General features: G+C 37.0%; 1 protein-coding gene across 6 annotated transcripts in view; it reads right to left on the bottom strand.

The window, feature by feature from the left end:
• Window positions 1–22,077, bottom strand: part of krz (beta-arrestin protein kurtz) — a 246,672-nt gene that overhangs the window by 135,122 nt on the left and 89,473 nt on the right. The window contains exon 1 of one of the 6 annotated variants that reach the window (XM_074136112.1): window positions 4,193–4,231. The exons of the other annotated variants lie outside the window; for them this stretch is intronic. The gene's annotated coding sequence lies outside the window, so the exon portion shown is untranslated. Of the gene's footprint in view, window positions 1–4,192; window positions 4,232–22,077 lie in introns of those variants that run through there. 6 annotated transcript variants of the gene reach the window in all.

Raw genomic sequence — 22,077 nt, 5'->3', positions numbered from 1 at the left:
CTCATTCTACCAGTACTAGTAGATGGCTGGAATACAATATCTGGATGCAGGGATTCATTATTTTCTTCGAACAGGAGAGTGGTACCACAACTCAAAGAAAACCTGATTAGTTTAAAACGTGTATGTTACACTCTCCGATACTTCTAATCTGGCAACAGAGAAATGACATTGACAAGTAGAATGAGTGGTTATTAGAGCCGATATTTATATCAAAGCTCAGAGTAGAGCAACGATCTCTCTCTCTCTCTCTCTCTCTAAGAAGTAGAGGAAGAAAAAAAAAAGCAGAACTAGGCCAGTGAGTTCAAAATACAGCCGCCGAAACCGGTTCAAGCTCTGCGCTGGCCACATCATCTGATTAGTTCTGAGAGGTTGGCCAGAAATGATTTTTTTAACATTTTAATTCCTAGAAATTAAATAAGAACAACAAGAAAGGGAAGATTAGTGTTCCGAGATTCCCACGCAGAGATCCAGGTTTTGCTTCCCCAGGAACTACTTCTTACAGTTCCGATGATGGACAGTGTTGCTTAACGAGAGATCTCTGTCCAAAGACCAGATAATGCACTAAAAAAAGAACTCTGGGTGCTAACTGCTTTTGATGCTGATACTGATCTAAAATTGAAACAAAAATAAAGTAAAGTAAAGTAATCGCCTATTTTTTTCAGGCGGGGCTTAACGTCCAACTACCATTTACTAGGTGTCGTGGACGGAGGCGAATAGCAAACGTACTTTACTACTTCTCATTTAATCATTAAATAAAATCCAAGGCCAAGACCAGGAATCGAACCCAGTACCACAATGCATATTAGCTTTGCAGGTCTTGAAACAAAAATATTAATAATGAATAAAGCGCGAGCTCAAGTCATTTGGATATTTACTTCTACCATCTGTACTAAAAAAGACTTCCAAAAAAACTGCTGCTGACCAAGCCAAACTTGGGCCAAATACTAAGGTAAGTAATGAAAAGGCAAACTTCATTCCCTAAACCCTGGTTCAATAAAAAATTCTATTAAATACACTCATGTCGTAAAGTAGGGAAAAGGGTCCATTGCCAAACAAAATCAACACTAGAGAGAGACCTAAAACTTTTAAGAAGGTCGTGGGGGGAAAAAAATTCTTATTTGCATACTTTGATCATTGAAGCTTTCAATTCCAAAATGTACACTAACTAAGGATTTTAATGTTCTCCTTTTTTTTATATTAGCTCAGTTTATCTTCTCAATGCAGGAGCAGGAAATAAAATTAAAAGAAAAGTCTGCTTTAAAAGAACCTGATAAAAAACATATTAAAGTGAGACCTCGCCCAGTAATCTTGGTGTAATTAAAAAAAATATCTAAAGAATGATATTAAAGAACTGAACTTAAAATCTTTTTATTAACATCATTAATTCTATTAATTCTTTATTACTTCTTTCAAGTGATATTATTATTTTAGATTAACCGTCCATATTTTAGGGAAACTTCTGTAAACATAGTTGTTTCGCTTTCCCAATTTGCACCTCTAGAGAGAGTGTGTTGTGTAGTTGTACAAACTACAATCGGACCACAATCAACACTACCCTGGGGAGGAAATAAGGCTTAGTTTGGCTACACAGTCATTAACCCTTACTCTAACGCCAAAGGTAATGTTCCCAAGTAGCAGTATAATCTGCAAAAAACCTATCTTAACCAGTTAAGCGTGGAATTTTAGTTTTTTTAAAAAAAAAAAAAAAAAACGCCCACAGTGTGTGGAATTAAAATCAGACAATGGACGTGTATAAACATGTCGAACGCAGCAGGGCAAAACAACCAAAAGTTGACAATAGTCGTAATAGTCGCACTGCATGCGACTTTTTCTGCAATTTCTGGGGCTTGAGATTACCAGAGAGCATTCTGTGCTCATTCAAAAATCTTGCACCGCTTCACGTATGCATTGCTCTAGTTAACTAAGGACGCACAAGAGCTTTGCACAAGGAAGAAAAGAGCTTTGCATTTTGTGCAAAATGAAATCATGCTCGTTCTGAGGTCCTGAATCTCTACCTAAAAGGTAAAAACGGGCATTGCACAAGGATTGAGAGCTTCTATTTGTGTGCCTAATTCCCCAATCTCTAATGCAGAGACCACTTATCATTTGGCTGGCTCCCACCAACCCCCTCCGTATAAAATACTTGGCATTTCTATTGGTAAGATAAAGGAAACATCCCACCAAATAATGTTCTTATTGTATTTTATTAAAATTTCGAGTTTTTGTAGTTAATGGCAATTTTATATTTTTCACGAGTATACAAGTCAAACGCGCTTAACAGGTTAAAGTAGAAGAAAAATTCCAAAATATTTATTTTTTGTACAAGAACAATCAATATAATTAGAAAGTGTTACTATGGTAACAAAGAAGCCTACCATCAACCACCCCAAATTAGGTGTCGTGGACAGAGGTGACTAGTTATCCATCCTTTACTAAAAAAATCTCCAAGTCTAGACCGAGCCACAGAACCCAGTAACCAAAATACGGCGCTTTGCAGACCTCGTCATTAACCAATCGGCTACCGTCCTTAGAATGGGGGGGGGAAACGTGGTGAGACATCTTATCACTCATATGAAGTTCAAAAGCGAAGCCAAAGACAAGCAAAACAAAGAAAACAGGGTTTGAACACCCACAAAGACTTTGTCTTACTATTATTATCAAGATTCTAACCATTTTCATTTAAGTTAAGAACATTGGAATATTTAATTGTGTATACTAATAGTATTATAATAATAATTAAATTAATGTTATACAGCATATAACATTAATTTAATTAATATTCTAAAATTGTCTTTTAACATCTTTCAAATAGAAATTAATAGAAAAATAGGAAACCAAACTGAAGTAGAGAAGATTTGAAATAACTATGTTACAACAGAATTCAACTTAGAACTTTCAGCTTTCATTGAATGTAGGCTTTCGTGCAGACTTAATGTTTGGTAAAGTGCTACCACTTAAAAGTATCTAAGTTGGGAAAGTGACTTCGTGAAAAAAGAAGAAAAAAAAAAAAATTCAGCCTACTTGAGCAAATGGTGAACTTTAAAAGTTACTAAGTACCCAAGCATGGTTAAAAATCTATTCTGCTTCTTTAACTTGACAATATATCTTATCGTATAAGATAAGCGGTTGTTAGTCGCCTAAGTAATTGACAAATTGCATCTTCTCGAGAAGGGTTTTCCAAATTTGGGAATTAAAAGAGGACACTTTCAATATAACGGACACATTTTTCATTTCATATCCGGCCTGCCTAAAAACGTATTCTACATTAAAAAAAAAAAAAAATTAAAATTATATACTTTTAACGGAAAAAAAGAGTCATTAATGTTATCCGTTATATCCGTTTGTTATTAATGTCAAAGAGCAAAGCAGCAAAAAATAAAATAAAAGCATTCTGATTTTTAGTTGAATTTTTGCTTAAAGTGAGGGGTAACTGCAGAACTAGACAGCAACCGGATAGACGACAGCAAGTATGATATATGTGTAAAAGTTAGTAGATGGAAGAATGCAGAAAGTATGCCGCCGGAAATAATGATAAAAAGTTTGGGAATGAAATAAGGCGCGAATTTTCCATCTCTTCTTATCGTTTGCCTGCATACTTGTTAAAAGAGTGTTCATTCCAGTTGCTCTTTGGAACTAATATAAAAGAATCTACTTTTTAGTCAGGAAGTAAGTAACCGCTTCGCACAGAGCATTTACGAACAACCAGTAAATGCAACTCAATAAGAGGAGATTACTGTTTTCTTGTCACTAGAAACTACATTAATTGTAAGCAAAAAAAAAAATCTGGCAGGAAATTGGTTGGCGTACTGGAATCTCATGCAGAGATATCTGTGGCTACAGACGCCAATGACAATAGATGTTAAAGCGCCTTAAAATTAAACAAAATTTGTTCTAAATGCACATACGAATTATCTTGGCAATTCTCTAAAAGTTTAAAAAATTAATTTGTTTGTTTGAAAAACAAATTTGTTTTCAAAAGAATTTCCAGAAAATTACTGGAAAAATAAAAAGTTGGGTGTTTTTCAACGTTACGCTTTTTCGTGCAGTTTTTGACGATCAACCCTTATACAACTGTCCTACCGGACAGTTTTAATTATTTTTATGAAAACTTATATTTTAGTAATCTAAAATATTAAATGTTTTTACCAATTAGTAATTAAACACTAATTACTAGTAATAAAACACTACTTACTACATTGCTAGTCCTTAACATAAACAGAGGGCAATTACCTGGAATAAAACAAAATGTATATATTAGTTATTTAAATAATTTATAATTTTTTTTTTGGTAAATTTATTAAGTAATTTACAATCTGTATAATATAATAAACAATAAGTAAATAGGGAGAATGAAGGATAAATTGGATGAGGGAAGAGCAGGAGGAGAGAAACTACCCAGTGGTAGCACTCACTATTGGATAATAGTGATGGTTTAGGTCTTCAGACTGCGAGGAAGTCGCGGGGTCAATGGCGTTTCAGTCGGCGAGGAGGATTGATAGGGATGTCAGAGGAGGCGAGAGACAGTAAAAGAGGATTGGAACAAGTAGAGAAACAGAGCAGAATTTGAATTTTTGATATTTAGTCTTGGCGAGTTGGTTGTACGAAGGTAGTGTTGTTCAGTTGAGGTTCGAGCTGAAGGTTCAACCGAGTCGAGCTTCGACTCGAGCCTTTACCTTGAGCCTTCAGAGCTCGAGCCTTATAGCCCTCGAAGCTCGAGCCTTATAGCCCTCGAAGCTCGAGCCGTGAAGCTCAAGTTGGAGGCTCACAAACCTGAAGTTGAAGGCTCACAAAGTGCAAGCCTTTTTCTTAAGGAATGACGAGTAATCAATGAAAAATTATTGTATTCATTTGGTTCATTCATTCATTCATTTAGATACAAAAATATGTTTGAAAAATTCATTACCTTGCTATAAGTTGATTTTATTTTAAGAAATGAATTTATTAATTGTACACATAAAATGCTTCATATAAAAAACAAAACAAAAAACTCGAGCCTTGGACGCTCACCGAGCTCTCTGTGAGGTTTCAGCTCGAGCTCTGACGTGAGCCACCCGCTGAGACCTGAGAGCTCAAGCGCTCAAGGCTCGAACCTTATAGCCTTATAGCTCAGCTGTTGAACAACACTACGAAAGAGTTGTTGAGGTCGTTGTGAAAATCAACGTAGAAAGGAGCGTCAGCTATCTTTCCGCAGTAGTTTTGACTGAAATGTTTGTAATGTCCGTAGTTTGTAGGTTTGGCTGAACCCCAAAGCTATAGTCCGTTAAGTCCACATAGGTTTGAGGATAGTATTGTACGAGTATATTAAACGTTTACGAGTTCTATGGGCAATTTGAAGCGTCGTCCAATTAGTCAGTAAAGCAGTTACATTTATAAATTTAAATAATTATCAGCAAAGAAATTACTGTGCAGGTTCAAAATTAGTTGTCCAGCTGTACTAAATAATGTAGAGCTCAGAGTTCTTTAAGTGAGCTATCTTGAGAGCATAACTTCAACCAATCTAAAAGGTAAGCGCCCTAATCTCTTGAAATTCGATAAAAAATCTGGTGTAAAACTCACAAGACATCCTCTTTCTATCAATATCCGATTCTTAAAGGTAAAAGAAAGATTATTGCCAACTTGAATAATAATTTTCTATTAGTTTTAGGCTCCAAAATACCCCCAAAAATACTTTCAAACTCAAAAGATCTCAGGAGCATTTTCAGGTGAACATTTTTTTTTTAATTTGACAAAATTTAGAAATACTACCTCTTGACAGGATAAGAGAAACGTTTACCAACCTCAGGTAAAAGTTAAAAGCACAAGGGACGAGAGAAAAGATAAAAATCACCAAAATAAAGGTAAAAAAGCACAGATAAAGTAAAAAAAAAAATTGATTTGAGGAACTGGATTCTGTAGAAGTTGTCATTTCCGTTTCGCTTGTCCGGGAAGTCTAGTTTAGCGTAGTTTATGTTTAGTAAACGAATTCCCAGAGAAGGCTTCCTTTAAACAGTCTTAGAACAGTTCCTGAAGAGTCCTAGGATGGTTCGCCATACGAGTTACTATATTTGTTGTCATTATTTTAATTTTCTACTTTTCTGGTCAAGATTTATACGATTGCACCTAAGATTGAAAGAGACGATTCGATTTTAAACAATCGATTGTTGAATTATCATAAGTAACTCAAATTTTTAATATCTCGGATCAAGGGTTGGAAAGAAGCTAAGGAAGAGCAGTAGCGAATCGACAGAGAGGTTTTTTGATTTGAGGAACTGGATTCTGTAGAAGTTGTCATTTCCGTTTCGCTTGTCCGGGAAGTCTAGTTTAGCGTAGTTTATGTTTAGTAAACGAATTCCCAGAGAAGGCTTCCCTTTAAACAGTCTTAAAACAAGTTCCTGAAGAGTCCTAGGATAGTTCGCCATACGGGTAACTAGATTTGTTGCCATTTAAAGTAAAGTAAAAGTAAAAGTAAAGTAATAGCCTATTTTTTCAGACGGGGCTTAACGTCCAACTACCAATTTAGGTGTCGTGGATGGAGGCGACTAGCAAACGTACTATTTCTCATTTAATCATTAAATAAAATCCAAGGCCAACGGGAATCGAACCCAGTACCACAATGCATATTAGCTTTGCAGGTCTCGCCTCTTAATCCGCCCGGCTACAGTGGCGCCATTACTTTAATTGTCTTCTTCTCTGGTCAAGATTTATACACGATTCTACCTAAGATTGAAAGAGACGATTCGATTTTAATCATTCGATTGTTGAATTATCATTAAGTAACTCGAATTTTTAATCATTTAATTTAAACAAAGCTACGAGGGTCGTTTGAAAAGTACGTGCAAAGTCAGAGAGATAGCACTACTGGCGCGTATCGAGGTTATGTTTAGTTAGTAGCATCTCTTGGAAGAACACACACCAAGTTTCAGCCAGATCGGTCTATTTCTTTGTGTTTGGCATTCGTTTGAATCGAGGAAGTCGAGTGATTTTCAAAAAATGGACGAAAAAGAATTTCGTGTGTTGATTAAACACTACTTTATGAAAGGCAAAACGCCTCAGGAGACTAAAAGAGAAGCTTGATAAACATTATGGTGACTCTGCACCTTCCATTAGAACAATTTATAAGTGGTTTCAAAATTTTCGGAGTGGCCATATGGGCACAAGTGACGCTGAACGTTCTGGACGCCCTGTTGAGGTTACTACTCCAGAAATCATTGATAAAATCCATGATATGGTGATGGATGACAGAAGAGTGAAGGTGCGTGAGATTGCTAGTGCTGTGGGAATCTCGAATGAACGGGTACATAATATTTTGCATCAACATTTGGACATGACAAAGCTATCCGCAAGATGGGTGCCGCGATTGCTCACGCTTGACCAAAAACGAAATCGCGTGAAGTGTTGCAAGGACGGTTTGCAGCTGTTCCAGAAGAATCCGCAGGACTTTAAGCGTCGTTTCGTCACTGTGGATGAAACATGGATACATCACTACACTCCTGAGACCAAAGAACAATCTAAACAATGGGTTACCAAGGGGGAATCTGCGCCAAAAAAGGCGAAGACCGTTCCTTCGGCCGGAAAGATTATGGCAACTGTCTTTTGGGATTCGCAAGGAATAATCCTCATCGACTATCTGGAAAAGGGTAAAACTATTACAGGTGCATATTATTCATCGTTATTGGACCGTTTGAAAACCGAGCAGCAAGAAAAACGCCCACGATTGGCCCACAAAAAAGTGCTTTTCCATCACGACAACGCACCAGCTCACACCTCAGCAGTTGTGGTCGCAAAATTAATGGAAATAGGGTTCCAAATCGTTTCACATCCCCCCTATTCTCCAGACTTGGCTCCCTCGGACTACTATTTGTTCCCCAATATGAAGAAATGGCTGGCGGGAAAAAGATTTTATTCAAACGAGGAGGTGATTGCAGAAACGAATGGCTATTTTTCAGACTTGGACAAATCCTATTATTCGGAAGGGATCAACAAACTAGAGCAGCGTTGGACGAAGTGTATAAGCCTAAAAGGAGACTATGTTGAAAAATAAAAAAGGTTTACCCCAAAAAATTAAGTAGTTTTTATTTTTGCACGGACTTTTCAAACGACCCTCGTATTTTATACACACGTGTAATAAATTAAATAAGAGTATGAATTAATTATACTAGTCGTTACCTTGTTAAAGGTAATTACGAGGTATTGAAAAGAAAACAGCGTAGTCAGTCAAACAATTATTTCAACAAACTATTAAAATACGATAATAATAATAAATGGTGGCAATAAAAATTAATTATAATATCATTAAATGGTAAATAACACTAGATCATTGATATGAACATTTAGTGTTAGTAGATAATCTATTTAAGTGTTACGACAATAATTAGTAACAATTACTAACTTTTATAGGGGAAAAAAATATATTTAAAAAAAATAATGATTTAAACATGACTAACTTGAGTGTTAATTTATTTTTTGATGTTCATTTTCTTTAAACTAAGAGGTTTTACTCAACTTTCAGTAGGCAAGCTTTCAATTTCCTGTAGATGGAACCTCTAAAGCATTCACACTCACTTCCGGCCAAGTGATTTTCTTCAGGCTAGCCTGAAGAACATATTTCATAGAAAGGTAACACTGTACAATTCATGAAATAGCACTTTAGAGGGAAAATCGATAGCCAGTAAGCTTCATTGCCACAAGCATCCTTACCCTATTTCTACAGAGATCCTGGCCCAATCACTGAGATATCTCAGACCTAATAATACAAACAGGTCTGCAGAAAAAGATAACTGACAAGCGAAAACTACTACAGAACAATTTTTGAGATTTTTGACCCACAAATACAAGGGGTTGGCTGAAAAGTGATGCATACATGCTAGAAGTGGAGGAAAGAGAAGAGTTATCAAGTTCGGATAGCAGAAAGTATATTAAAGTACAATGCTTAAGCTTCACAATTATGTATTACTTTTCAATTTAGTCACCATTAACGCTAATACATTTCTCCCAACATGAAACAAGTTTTTCCATTCCGTCACTGAAGAATTCTTTTGACTTTTTTTGAATCCATCATCTGAGGAGTAGTGATTACCCTTGAGGACTATATTGAGTAGAGGAAACAAATAAAAATCGCTGGGGGCAAGATCCGGGGAATAAGGAGGGTGTGGAATTGGTTCAAACTTCAGTTTTTCCAGAGCCTCTGCGTGGTGTGAGGACGAGCGTTGTCATGTTGCAAGATTATTGGTATCAAGCTGCCTCTAACATGACAAATTCAACGTCTGAGGTTTCTTAGAGTCTGTATGTACCGAGAGAATTTACCCTGTATCCAGCAAATCGGTCACTTAAACTTGGTGAGCATCCCAAAACACAGTCAGAAGAATTTTTTTTTCTCGGACGGTTGTATGTTAAACTTTTACCGGCCGAGGAGAAAACTCATGTCGATATTCAGTGCTCTGCCTTTTCTCTTCTGGGTGTCGTAATGATGGACCCATGATTCGTCCCCTGTCACAATATTCAAAAGAAAGTCCGATAACAGCAGTGACATAGCACCAGTACACGTATCCACACTTCGGCGTCTAAAAATACACTGGCTGAACGCAGCGAGCTCAAACTGCTCATACGTAATAAGGGAAAATGTGACTTCCAAATGCCACCTCGCGCGCTTTTTGAAGCTTTTCGTTCGCGCTTGGCAAGCATGTGTGCATTACTTTTCCAGCCAACCCTCGTACAATGACAAAGACCATTTGGTAATAAACAAGGAAAAAACCTCAGAGGATCTCCAAAAAAAAAGAGGGTGCAAAGTAGATATTGAACAATCGCCAAGATCGTAACTGACAATAATATGAACTATTAGTAAAAAGATTTCATGTGGCGCAAGTGTAAACAACAATCATTAGATCTGTTTAAGAGCATTAATTTGTTTGTTTGTACAGTATAATGGGCGCTGAATTAAAGTGGGGTCATTAACTAGCAAATCTAAACAAGAGATAAAATGTATTTACGGACTGAGAGACAATCACAGTATGTTCGCCACCGTCGAACACATTTACCGTTTAAAGAATGCCGTTCGCTAGGGCGACAAGCAAACAATGAACGTTTTATAAATATAACTGTTGTAAACATGCATACAGAATCCTAAATAAGATTTTATAAATAGAATAATCAAAATAAGGGGAGAAAATAAAATAGAAGTTGAGAAGATTTTAGAGTTGTGCGGCTGGCGCAAGTTCAAAGCAACTAGAAGCAGTGGAGACAACGCTTCTCTTTCTGCCTCCTCCTACCACCTCTTGCTGTCGTGTTAGAAAAAGAAACCTTGAGAGAAGATCTATCACGCTCCGTTAATTATCATTTACATTATTCTTATATTAACCTATTTAAATACAAACATCTCTATCTGTTTGTAATACAACGGCAATGTCAAATAAATACTCAAAAAGTGAAAGGATTAGTAGGAATAGGATGAAAAATTAATGCCAATTTCAGTCATTATAAACTTTATTCTGCCGAGCATTCGACCTAGGGACTAGGTCCTCTTCAGGGCTAATTTACAATATACGAGTACTGTTTTTTCATCATTAGAGAGTTGGTGTGTCTTCTGTCTTGTCTGCTCATGGACTGAACAGACCGATCACATTCAGTCCATGAACAGACAAGACAGAAGACACACCAACCCTCTAATGATGTAAAAACAGTATATTGTAAATCAGCCCTGAAGATGACCTAGTCCCTAGGTCGAAAGCTCGACATAATAAAGTTTATAATGACTGAAACTGGCAATAATTTTTTTCATCCTATTGAAACTATGATTCAGTCACCAAAAATAATGAAGTGAAAGGATTAGTTCAATTGTTGTTGGGCTAAATTAGGGATTATTCTGCGCCCTAACCGAATATATTAACAGGGAATATGATACGAGCAGCGCGGTGAACGTTTAATAAATAAAAACCTTAAGGATTACTCTAGGATCGTACTCTATAGTGAGCCGATGATGCAGCAAAGTGTTATCTATAACTAAGGGACATTTGCCTCGAGTGCACTAACAAAGGGCTTGAATGAAAACAATAATTTATTCCTGGACCAATGAAATACTTGAAAAGAATTATGAAAGACTCGTTCATTTCCAAGGTCGTGCCAAGTGTTCGGAGTCTTTTGGTCAGATCACCCTAGTTCGGAATGTCTTGTCCTAGCCCGGCGAGATTGCCTAGATAGGCACGAAATTGTCCACACAAATCGTTAGGTATATCGAGTTGAAACTGCTACCACAAGTTGTCTTTTACTTCTTCTCATTCTACCAGTACTAGTAGATGGCTGGAATACAATATCTGGATGCAGGGATTCATTATTTTCTTCGAACAGGAGAGTGGTACCACAACTCAAAGAAAACCTGATTAGTTTAAAACGTGTATGTTACACTCTCCGATACTTCTAATCTGGCAACAGAGAAATGACATTGACAAGTAGAATGAGTGGTTATTAGAGCCGATATTTATATCAAAGCTCAGAGTAGAGCAACGATCTCTCTCTCTCTCTCTCTCTCTAAGAAGTAGAGGAAGAAAAAAAAAAGCAGAACTAGGCCAGTGAGTTCAAAATACAGCCGCCGAAACCGGTTCAAGCTCTGCGCTGGCCACATCATCTGATTAGTTCTGAGAGGTTGGCCAGAAATGATTTTTTTAACATTTTAATTCCTAGAAATTAAATAAGAACAACAAGAAAGGGAAGATTAGTGTTCCGAGATTCCCACGCAGAGATCCAGGTTTTGCTTCCCCAGGAACTACTTCTTACAGTTCCGATGATGGACAGTGTTGCTTAACGAGAGATCTCTGTCCAAAGACCAGATAATGCACTAAAAAAAGAACTCTGGGTGCTAACTGCTTTTGATGCTGATACTGATCTAAAATTGAAACAAAAATAAAGTAAAGTAAAGTAATCGCCTATTTTTTTCAGGCGGGGCTTAACGTCCAACTACCATTTACTAGGTGTCGTGGACGGAGGCGAATAGCAAACGTACTTTACTACTTCTCATTTAATCATTAAATAAAATCCAAGGCCAAGACCAGGAATCGAACCCAGTACCACAATGCATATTAGCTTTGCAGGTCTTGAAACAAAAATATTAATAATGAATAAAGCGCGAGCTCAAGTCATTTGGATATTTACTTCTACCATCTGTACTAAAAAAGACTTCCAAAAAAACTGCTGCTGACCAAGCCAAACTTGGGCCAAATACTAAGGTAAGTAATGAAAAGGCAAACTTCATTCCCTAAACCCTGGTTCAATAAAAAATTCTATTAAATACACTCATGTCGTAAAGTAGGGAAAAGGGTCCATTGCCAAACAAAATCAACACTAGAGAGAGACCTAAAACTTTTAAGAAGGTCGTGGGGGGAAAAAAATTCTTATTTGCATACTTTGATCATTGAAGCTTTCAATTCCAAAATGTACACTAACTAAGGATTTTAATGTTCTCCTTTTTTTTATATTAGCTCAGTTTATCTTCTCAATGCAGGAGCAGGAAATAAAATTAAAAGAAAAGTCTGCTTTAAAAGAACCTGATAAAAAACATATTAAAGTGAGACCTCGCCCAGTAATCTTGGTGTAATTAAAAAAAATATCTAAAGAATGATATTAAAGAACTGAACTTAAAATCTTTTTATTAACATCATTAATTCTATTAATTCTTTATTACTTCTTTCAAGTGATATTATTATTTTAGATTAACCGTCCATATTTTAGGGAAACTTCTGTAAACATAGTTGTTTCGCTTTCCCAATTTGCACCTCTAGAGAGAGTGTGTTGTGTAGTTGTACAAACTACAATCGGACCACAATCAACACTACCCTGGGGAGGAAATAAGGCTTAGTTTGGCTACACAGTCATTAACCCTTACTCTAACGCCAAAGGTAATGTTCCCAAGTAGCAGTATAATCTGCAAAAAACCTATCTTAACCAGTTAAGCGTGGAATTTTAGTTTTTTTAAAAAAAAAAAAAAAAAACGCCCACAGTGTGTGGAATTAAAATCAGACAATGGACGTGTATAAACATGTCGAACGCAGCAGGGCAAAACAACCAAAAGTTGACAATAGTCGTAATAGTCGCACTGCATGCGACTTTTTCTGCAATTTCTGGGGCTTGAGATTACCAGAGAGCATTCTGTGCTCATTCAAAAATCTTGCACCGCTTCACGTATGCATTGCTCTAGTTAACTAAGGACGCACAAGAGCTTTGCACAAGGAAGAAAAGAGCTTTGCATTTTGTGCAAAATGAAATCATGCTCGTTCTGAGGTCCTGAATCTCTACCTAAAAGGTAAAAACGGGCATTGCACAAGGATTGAGAGCTTCTATTTGTGTGCCTAATTCCCCAATCTCTAATGCAGAGACCACTTATCATTTGGCTGGCTCCCACCAACCCCCTCCGTATAAAATACTTGGCATTTCTATTGGTAAGATAAAGGAAACATCCCACCAAATAATGTTCTTATTGTATTTTATTAAAATTTCGAGTTTTTGTAGTTAATGGCAATTTTATATTTTTCACGAGTATACAAGTCAAACGCGCTTAACAGGTTAAAGTAGAAGAAAAATTCCAAAATATTTATTTTTTGTACAAGAACAATCAATATAATTAGAAAGTGTTACTATGGTAACAAAGAAGCCTACCATCAACCACCCCAAATTAGGTGTCGTGGACAGAGGTGACTAGTTATCCATCCTTTACTAAAAAAATCTCCAAGTCTAGACCGAGCCACAGAACCCAGTAACCAAAATACGGCGCTTTGCAGACCTCGTCATTAACCAATCGGCTACCGTCCTTAGAATGGGGGGGGGAAACGTGGTGAGACATCTTATCACTCATATGAAGTTCAAAAGCGAAGCCAAAGACAAGCAAAACAAAGAAAACAGGGTTTGAACACCCACAAAGACTTTGTCTTACTATTATTATCAAGATTCTAACCATTTTCATTTAAGTTAAGAACATTGGAATATTTAATTGTGTATACTAATAGTATTATAATAATAATTAAATTAATGTTATACAGCATATAACATTAATTTAATTAATATTCTAAAATTGTCTTTTAACATCTTTCAAATAGAAATTAATAGAAAAATAGGAAACCAAACTGAAGTAGAGAAGATTTGAAATAACTATGTTACAACAGAATTCAACTTAGAACTTTCAGCTTTCATTGAATGTAGGCTTTCGTGCAGACTTAATGTTTGGTAAAGTGCTACCACTTAAAAGTATCTAAGTTGGGAAAGTGACTTCGTGAAAAAAGAAGAAAAAAAAAAAAATTCAGCCTACTTGAGCAAATGGTGAACTTTAAAAGTTACTAAGTACCCAAGCATGGTTAAAAATCTATTCTGCTTCTTTAACTTGACAATATATCTTATCGTATAAGATAAGCGGTTGTTAGTCGCCTAAGTAATTGACAAATTGCATCTTCTCGAGAAGGGTTTTCCAAATTTGGGAATTAAAAGAGGACACTTTCAATATAACGGACACATTTTTCATTTCATATCCGGCCTGCCTAAAAACGTATTCTACATTAAAAAAAAAAAAAAATTAAAATTATATACTTTTAACGGAAAAAAAGAGTCATTAATGTTATCCGTTATATCCGTTTGTTATTAATGTCAAAGAGCAAAGCAGCAAAAAATAAAATAAAAGCATTCTGATTTTTAGTTGAATTTTTGCTTAAAGTGAGGGGTAACTGCAGAACTAGACAGCAACCGGATAGACGACAGCAAGTATGATATATGTGTAAAAGTTAGTAGATGGAAGAATGCAGAAAGTATGCCGCCGGAAATAATGATAAAAAGTTTGGGAATGAAATAAGGCGCGAATTTTCCATCTCTTCTTATCGTTTGCCTGCATACTTGTTAAAAGAGTGTTCATTCCAGTTGCTCTTTGGAACTAATATAAAAGAATCTACTTTTTAGTCAGGAAGTAAGTAACCGCTTCGCACAGAGCATTTACGAACAACCAGTAAATGCAACTCAATAAGAGGAGATTACTGTTTTCTTGTCACTAGAAACTACATTAATTGTAAGCAAAAAAAAAAATCTGGCAGGAAATTGGTTGGCGTACTGGAATCTCATGCAGAGATATCTGTGGCTACAGACGCCAATGACAATAGATGTTAAAGCGCCTTAAAATTAAACAAAATTTGTTCTAAATGCACATACGAATTATCTTGGCAATTCTCTAAAAGTTTAAAAAATTAATTTGTTTGTTTGAAAAACAAATTTGTTTTCAAAAGAATTTCCAGAAAATTACTGGAAAAATAAAAAGTTGGGTGTTTTTCAACGTTACGCTTTTTCGTGCAGTTTTTGACGATCAACCCTTATACAACTGTCCTACCGGACAGTTTTAATTATTTTTATGAAAACTTATATTTTAGTAATCTAAAATATTAAATGTTTTTACCAATTAGTAATTAAACACTAATTACTAGTAATAAAACACTACTTACTACATTGCTAGTCCTTAACATAAACAGAGGGCAATTACCTGGAATAAAACAAAATGTATATATTAGTTATTTAAATAATTTATAATTTTTTTTTTGGTAAATTTATTAAGTAATTTACAATCTGTATAATATAATAAACAATAAGTAAATAGGGAGAATGAAGGATAAATTGGATGAGGGAAGAGCAGGAGGAGAGAAACTACCCAGTGGTAGCACTCACTATTGGATAATAGTGATGGTTTAGGTCTTCAGACTGCGAGGAAGTCGCGGGGTCAATGGCGTTTCAGTCGGCGAGGAGGATTGATAGGGATGTCAGAGGAGGCGAGAGACAGTAAAAGAGGATTGGAACAAGTAGAGAAACAGAGCAGAATTTGAATTTTTGATATTTAGTCTTGGCGAGTTGGTTGTACGAAGGTAGTGTTGTTCAGTTGAGGTTCGAGCTGAAGGTTCAACCGAGTCGAGCTTCGACTCGAGCCTTTACCTTGAGCCTTCAGAGCTCGAGCCTTATAGCCCTCGAAGCTCGAGCCTTATAGCCCTCGAAGCTCGAGCCGTGAAGCTCAAGTTGGAGGCTCACAAACCTGAAGTTGAAGGCTCACAAAGTGCAAGCCTTTTTCTTAAGGAATGACGAGTAATCAATGAAAAATTATTGTATTCATTTGGTTCATTCATTCATTCATTTAGATACAAAAATATGTTTGAAAAATTCATTACCTTGCTATAAGTTGATTTTATTTTAAGAAATGAATTTATTAATTGTACACATAAAATGCTTCATATAAAAAACAAAACAAAAAACTCGAGCCTTGGACGCTCACCGAGCTCTCTGTGAGGTTTCAGCTCGAGCTCTGACGTGAGCCACCCGCTGAGACCTGAGAGCTCAAGCGCTCAAGGCTCGAACCTTATAGCCTTATAGCTCAGCTGTTGAACAACACTACGAAAGAGTTGTTGAGGTCGTTGTGAAAATCAACGTAGAAAGGAGCGTCAGCTATCTTTCCGCAGTAGTTTTGACTGAAATGTTTGTAATGTCCGTAGTTTGTAGGTTTGGCTGAACCCCAAAGCTATAGTCCGTTAAGTCCACATAGGTTTGAGGATAGTATTGTACGAGTATATTAAACGTTTACGAGTTCTATGGGCAATTTGAAGCGTCGTCCAATTAGTCAGTAAAGCAGTTACATTTATAAATTTAAATAATTATCAGCAAAGAAATTACTGTGCAGGTTCAAAATTAGTTGTCCAGCTGTACTAAATAATGTAGAGCTCAGAGTTCTTTAAGTGAGCTATCTTGAGAGCATAACTTCAACCAATCTAAAAGGTAAGCGCCCTAATCTCTTGAAATTCGATAAAAAATCTGGTGTAAAACTCACAAGACATCCTCTTTCTATCAATATCCGATTCTTAAAGGTAAAAGAAAGATTATTGCCAACTTGAATAATAATTTTCTATTAGTTTTAGGCTCCAAAATACCCCCAAAAATACTTTCAAACTCAAAAGATCTCAGGAGCATTTTCAGGTGAACATTTTTTTTTTAATTTGACAAAATTTAGAAATACTACCTCTTGACAGGATAAGAGAAACGTTTACCAACCTCAGGTAAAAGTTAAAAGCACAAGGGACGAGAGAAAAGATAAAAATCACCAAAATAAAGGTAAAAAAGCACAGATAAAGTAAAAAAAAAAAAATTAAAGCAAAGTGAAGGTTCGGTTAAGATTAAGTATGCAAATTAAGATTGGAAGGTAAATGAGACAGCAGTAGTGCTAGATAATATGAGCGACTGCGGTGGCCAGAGTAGAGAGATTGTTGTCTTTAGTATTTAATTGTGATTGGATGTCCAATAAGAGGAATCTGTTCCCGAAGGTATAGGAGGAGAAGAGTAAGAGATAAACTCTCCATGCTATCAACACAATCCCCTATTTGTCCAGCCTTTATAGCATTAAACCTTGCATTGTACTGATTACATTACCGCAGCTCATTCTCAGAGTTCTTTGTTTTAATTAAAAACTGACAAGAGATTGGAGGAAAAACTTCCTCTGATTTACCTATTTATCTTCTTTCTCAACAAACAATATTTAACAGCTGGGGGAACCTTAAAACCTCAGTGCTGAATTTTTGTTTTAAATTTATTTAGTCCAAGCCCCAGTCAGAATATTACTCACTTAAAGCTTCTCGAAACCTGGTTTCGAAAATGGAAAATAAAAATTAATGAACTTTAACTCAGTGACATTACTTTTACTTTACGAAAATGTGCGAGTCCACCAGTTCAACTGAACGGTGTATCGATTCCTCCAGCTCTGACGTAGTACGATACTTAGGATTGTACATTGGACAAGAGACTCACGTGGAATCCGCATACTCGACTGAAACAGACGCTACAAGCTACTTACTAGACTACTTGACCGCAGATCCAAACTCGACTTGAATCACAAACTGACAATTTACAAGACACTGTTAAGACCCATGGGGCTCAACCAAACCCTCTGACTCCAAACGCCTGCAGACACAACAGTCTAAAATCCTAAGGAAAATCCTGAATGCTCCATACTACATTTCTAATCTTACAATACACACTGGACCTTCACATCCCTTTTGTCACCGATCTAATAAAGTCACGCTACCGCAACTTTCACAGCCTCCTAACTCTCTCAATCCTAATCCTCTTGTACAACAACTCTCCTCTCCTCACCTTCCAGACAATCCTCCTCGTCGTTTGAAGGCGGAAGTGGCCAAGGGACCTACTGATGTGAGTGTAATATCCACTGAGAAAGAGTTCCATCAATGGGCGGATGCTCTTATGACATTCATGAGAACTTAACCACAGTTTCATCAAATTTAATTGATGCAACATTTGTTGCAGTTGTAAATGTACTAATAAAGTGAAAAAAAAAAAAAAAAATTATTTAGTAATTTACAATCTGTATATATGAGTGGTGAAGATGTAAATGGGGGCATAATGAGCAGGAGGAGAGAAACTACAGAGGGCAATTGACGATGATGATCTGCTGACCTCAAAAAATAGTCTCGGTATCACTAGTGATGCAGTCGGCGTGGTGGATTGTCTGGAATGCCAGTGGAAGTGAGCGAAGGTTAATCTCACAGAAAGAGGAGCGTCATCTTTCTGTCGAAGTAGTTTTGATTGAAATGCCTGTACAGCATCCGTATGTTTGGCTGAACCCCACCCACAGTTCTAGTCCTCATAGATTTGACGATACTGTAAACCAGTAGTTACGTGTACTACAGGAAATTTGGTGCGACGTCCAAGTAGACTGTAGAGAAGTTTCAAACGTTTTACCATAGTTTGTCTTTTAAAGAGTGTAGGCTCCAAGTAAGGCGTTTGTCTATTCGGATCCCTCCATGGTAGCGCACCAGATCTGTGCAATAAAGAGGGATTGCTGTTCGTGGATAGTACCCAAAGAAGAAGTGAGGGAGGCGTTTTTTGGTTTGATTGAAGAGGAGTGCTGTGGAAATGTGTAGCCCAGAGTAGAGGTTATGGAAAAGACATCGAATTGATCTATAAAGTGTTGAAGAAGTAGAAGGCCCGAAGAAGAGGACAACAAATGGACTGCTTACTGCCGAAGATATCACTTGTTTATAACAAGCTTGTTATAAATAGAGGTAACTCGTGGACCACCATGCTCTTTCAGTACGCTAAAAAGTTTCTTTCGTGGGTGTTCAAACCCGTTTAGTGCCAATGAAAATTCAATTCAAACCCTCCCACCTACATTATTCTTCAGAAAAAAAAAAATACAAGAATATACAAAGGAAATGGTAGCGGTCGGAAGCAATATCAGATGACGTAAAACTTCCTCATAAAGCGCTGAAAGGAAGTAATCAATTATTGGTTGAACTTCTCTTTCAATTACCATGGAGATACCACCCACCAGGATCCGTTTCCAATAACTTCCGCCAGACTTCCTGTTCCAATAGTCTAACTTTCTTGGTAAACAGCTATCTCAGGATATCCGACTTTAATAAGTAATCATCATTTGCAAAGATTTTTCACTGTTTTAAGGCATTGATTGGTTAATGTTATTAGTACTGATGAACTGTTCGTTCCCTGGGACGAATCGTTAAGAATTTAAGTAATTTTTACGAAATTTATAAAGAAATAAAATAGAATGGAAGTAATTATCGTTGAAGGTGCCTAAATGTTAAGCAAAAATTAAAGATTATACTGATTACAATTTAGGGCAAAACCTGAGAATTGTAGTAAGTGAAATAGAATAGATTAGACTAGGGCAGCCTCAAGGCCTACGCCACTGCGACCCCTTTGGATCTATTGTGGATCCCCTCACTCTAAAGCTCACCCTCAGACCTGTCCTTTTAATCAGACTCTTAATTCTGGAGAGCGACTCTTGGGTAAAGCTCCATAGGCCTTGGTTTTTCTTCCCCGAGAAGTAACATCCTAAACCATACAAGCCCTCACACTGACACAACATGTGCAGTGGCGTTTCCTCCTCTTCCTGACAGAACCTACAAAGGCTATCATCTGCCAGGTTCATGCGATGCAAGTGTTTTCTGGGGCCTGCAGTGGCCCAGTTAATAGGCCTACAATTATCCTTATAGCCCCACGGCCTTGACGGATTAATTCTGCAGTCAGCCTCGGCGAATAGCCTCTGATGAACTCCTTAGCCTGCCTCTGCCCAGTGGTGGCAAGCCACCACTTCTGAGCCCTATTCTGCACCCATAAGTTAATGGCCGCAGACTTAACACATTTCGAAATCCCAAAGCAGGGCTCCGGGCCAACGAAGTGTCCCGCAGGGCCTTCCCGGGCCAATAAATCTGCCGCTTCGTTTCCCTTATGTCTTGAATGACCAGGTACCCAGACTAGAAAGACCTTATTTTGGTCACTAATTACCTTCTGGGTACCCAGACAGTCCCAAACCAGCCTTGAGTTGACCTGGTAGGAACTAATAGCTCGTAGAGCAGCATGACTATCCGAGAAAATTACGACCTTAGAATTAATAATTCCTCGCCTAGTAAGTGAAATAAGATATTAGTTGAATTATAGTAATCCAGAATTTGTAAAATTACCCTGTAATAGGGCAAGAAGTTCATATTGCAGCACTCTAGTCATTTTTCTATCTAAGTAATGCTTCTTCTAAGTTACATCCTGGGCTCACCCTTCAAAAAGGTTCTACGAAACCTAAACCACAAGAACTGTGGAAAAGAAGATGAGAAACTCCAGAGCAGAAAGGGTGGTCCTTCCCTAGCTCCCGGTCTTCCCTTACTTTAATATTTGCCCTCCACAGTTAGGATCTCCTCTACATTTAAACAAATTCTTGGCCCTAAAAGTTTGCATCAACAACCAACCCATCAGAGGCGTATCTTGGATGTCCATGTCAGAGACGAATTTCCTTCTTCTCTCATGTTACATCATCTTCTTCAGACTGCGCCTTTGTTGGAATTCCAAACATCCAATCGTAACGGTCTACTACTCTTAATACTCATGTCCCTTTTCTGTTCGCATAAATAATGTCAGCATAATTTCTATGCATAACTCGCATTCACAAAATTTTTTTTCAGGATATCGAAAGAAAAGTTTAATAATGGTACATTAAAAAGAAGAACCAATAAATTGAAGGAATATTTTATGTACAAACCGTTTATTCAAAAGAAAGTTTAATAAAGCAAAAGGGAAAGAAATAAGAAGAAATCCTACAGCTTGAAGAGAAGAAAATGATGCCCTGGAAATTTATTGAATTGAACTCCAATGAAAGTTTTGAAATGCCAACAATAAGTGCAACGGTAAGTTGAAAAGGCAGCGGACCAAGACGATGTGGAGAACATGATGAGACACCTGGCGGAAGCATTCAAGAATGTAAGACTTAGTAATGATTTTCAAGAGCTAAGATTGCTCGTACAAAAGAGGCGATCAAAGTGGTCTTAAAAAAACGGTCGACTTTAATGTGATTTAACCAGATTTTTAATAGGTCAAGACACTGCACGTGTTCTGTCAGTGTGAGGGGCTCGTGTGGCTAAGGATGTTACTTCTCGGGGGAGGAAAAGACCAAGGCCTGTGAGAGCTTTACCCAAGAGTCGCTCTCCAGCAATAAGAGTCTGATTAAAAGGACAGGTCAGGAGGGTGAGCTTTACAGTGAGGTGAGCCACAATAGATCCAAAGGGGTCGCAGTGGCGTAGGCCTTGAGGCCGCCCTAGTCTAATCTAATCTAATCTAAGAGGTCAAGAAGACGAACTCCAACCTAAAAAAGAAACTATACAAAAATATTAGTTGTAAATTGTGTAATATATTCTGGGTAAAATTTATGGCGATGGTGTGTGTTCCCTCATCGATTAATGCGTCGAAAACCCTTCCTAGTGTAAAATTTAATTAAGAAACAATCCAATATAGGAATCCATAAATGCATATTTACATCGTGACGAATGTTTATTAACAGAGATTCAGGTGCAGTATATGCGCAGATGATTAGAATGTTACCATACAGGCCAACTATAATCACTAATCGAGAACATGCCAACCCTCTGGCTGAATCTAATAATTAATGTCTGTAAATAGTTTCTGCATGGATTTTGAACATGAACAGACTACTGCAATACTTCAGTGGTTTTAATAATAGCTTTGACTAATGCGAAAAGCAATCTTTCAATTTATATTGTGGATATTATACTGAAATACTGTAATGAA

Source organism: Rhodnius prolixus, unplaced genomic scaffold (assembly GCF_049639745.1).
Source record: "Rhodnius prolixus isolate KJV_2025 unplaced genomic scaffold, Rpr scaffold_5, whole genome shotgun sequence".
NCBI classification, from domain to species: domain Eukaryota; kingdom Metazoa; phylum Arthropoda; class Insecta; order Hemiptera; family Reduviidae; genus Rhodnius; species Rhodnius prolixus.
The sequence above is the reverse complement of the archived record's forward strand: the minus strand, read 5'-3'. Positions and strand labels throughout refer to the sequence as shown.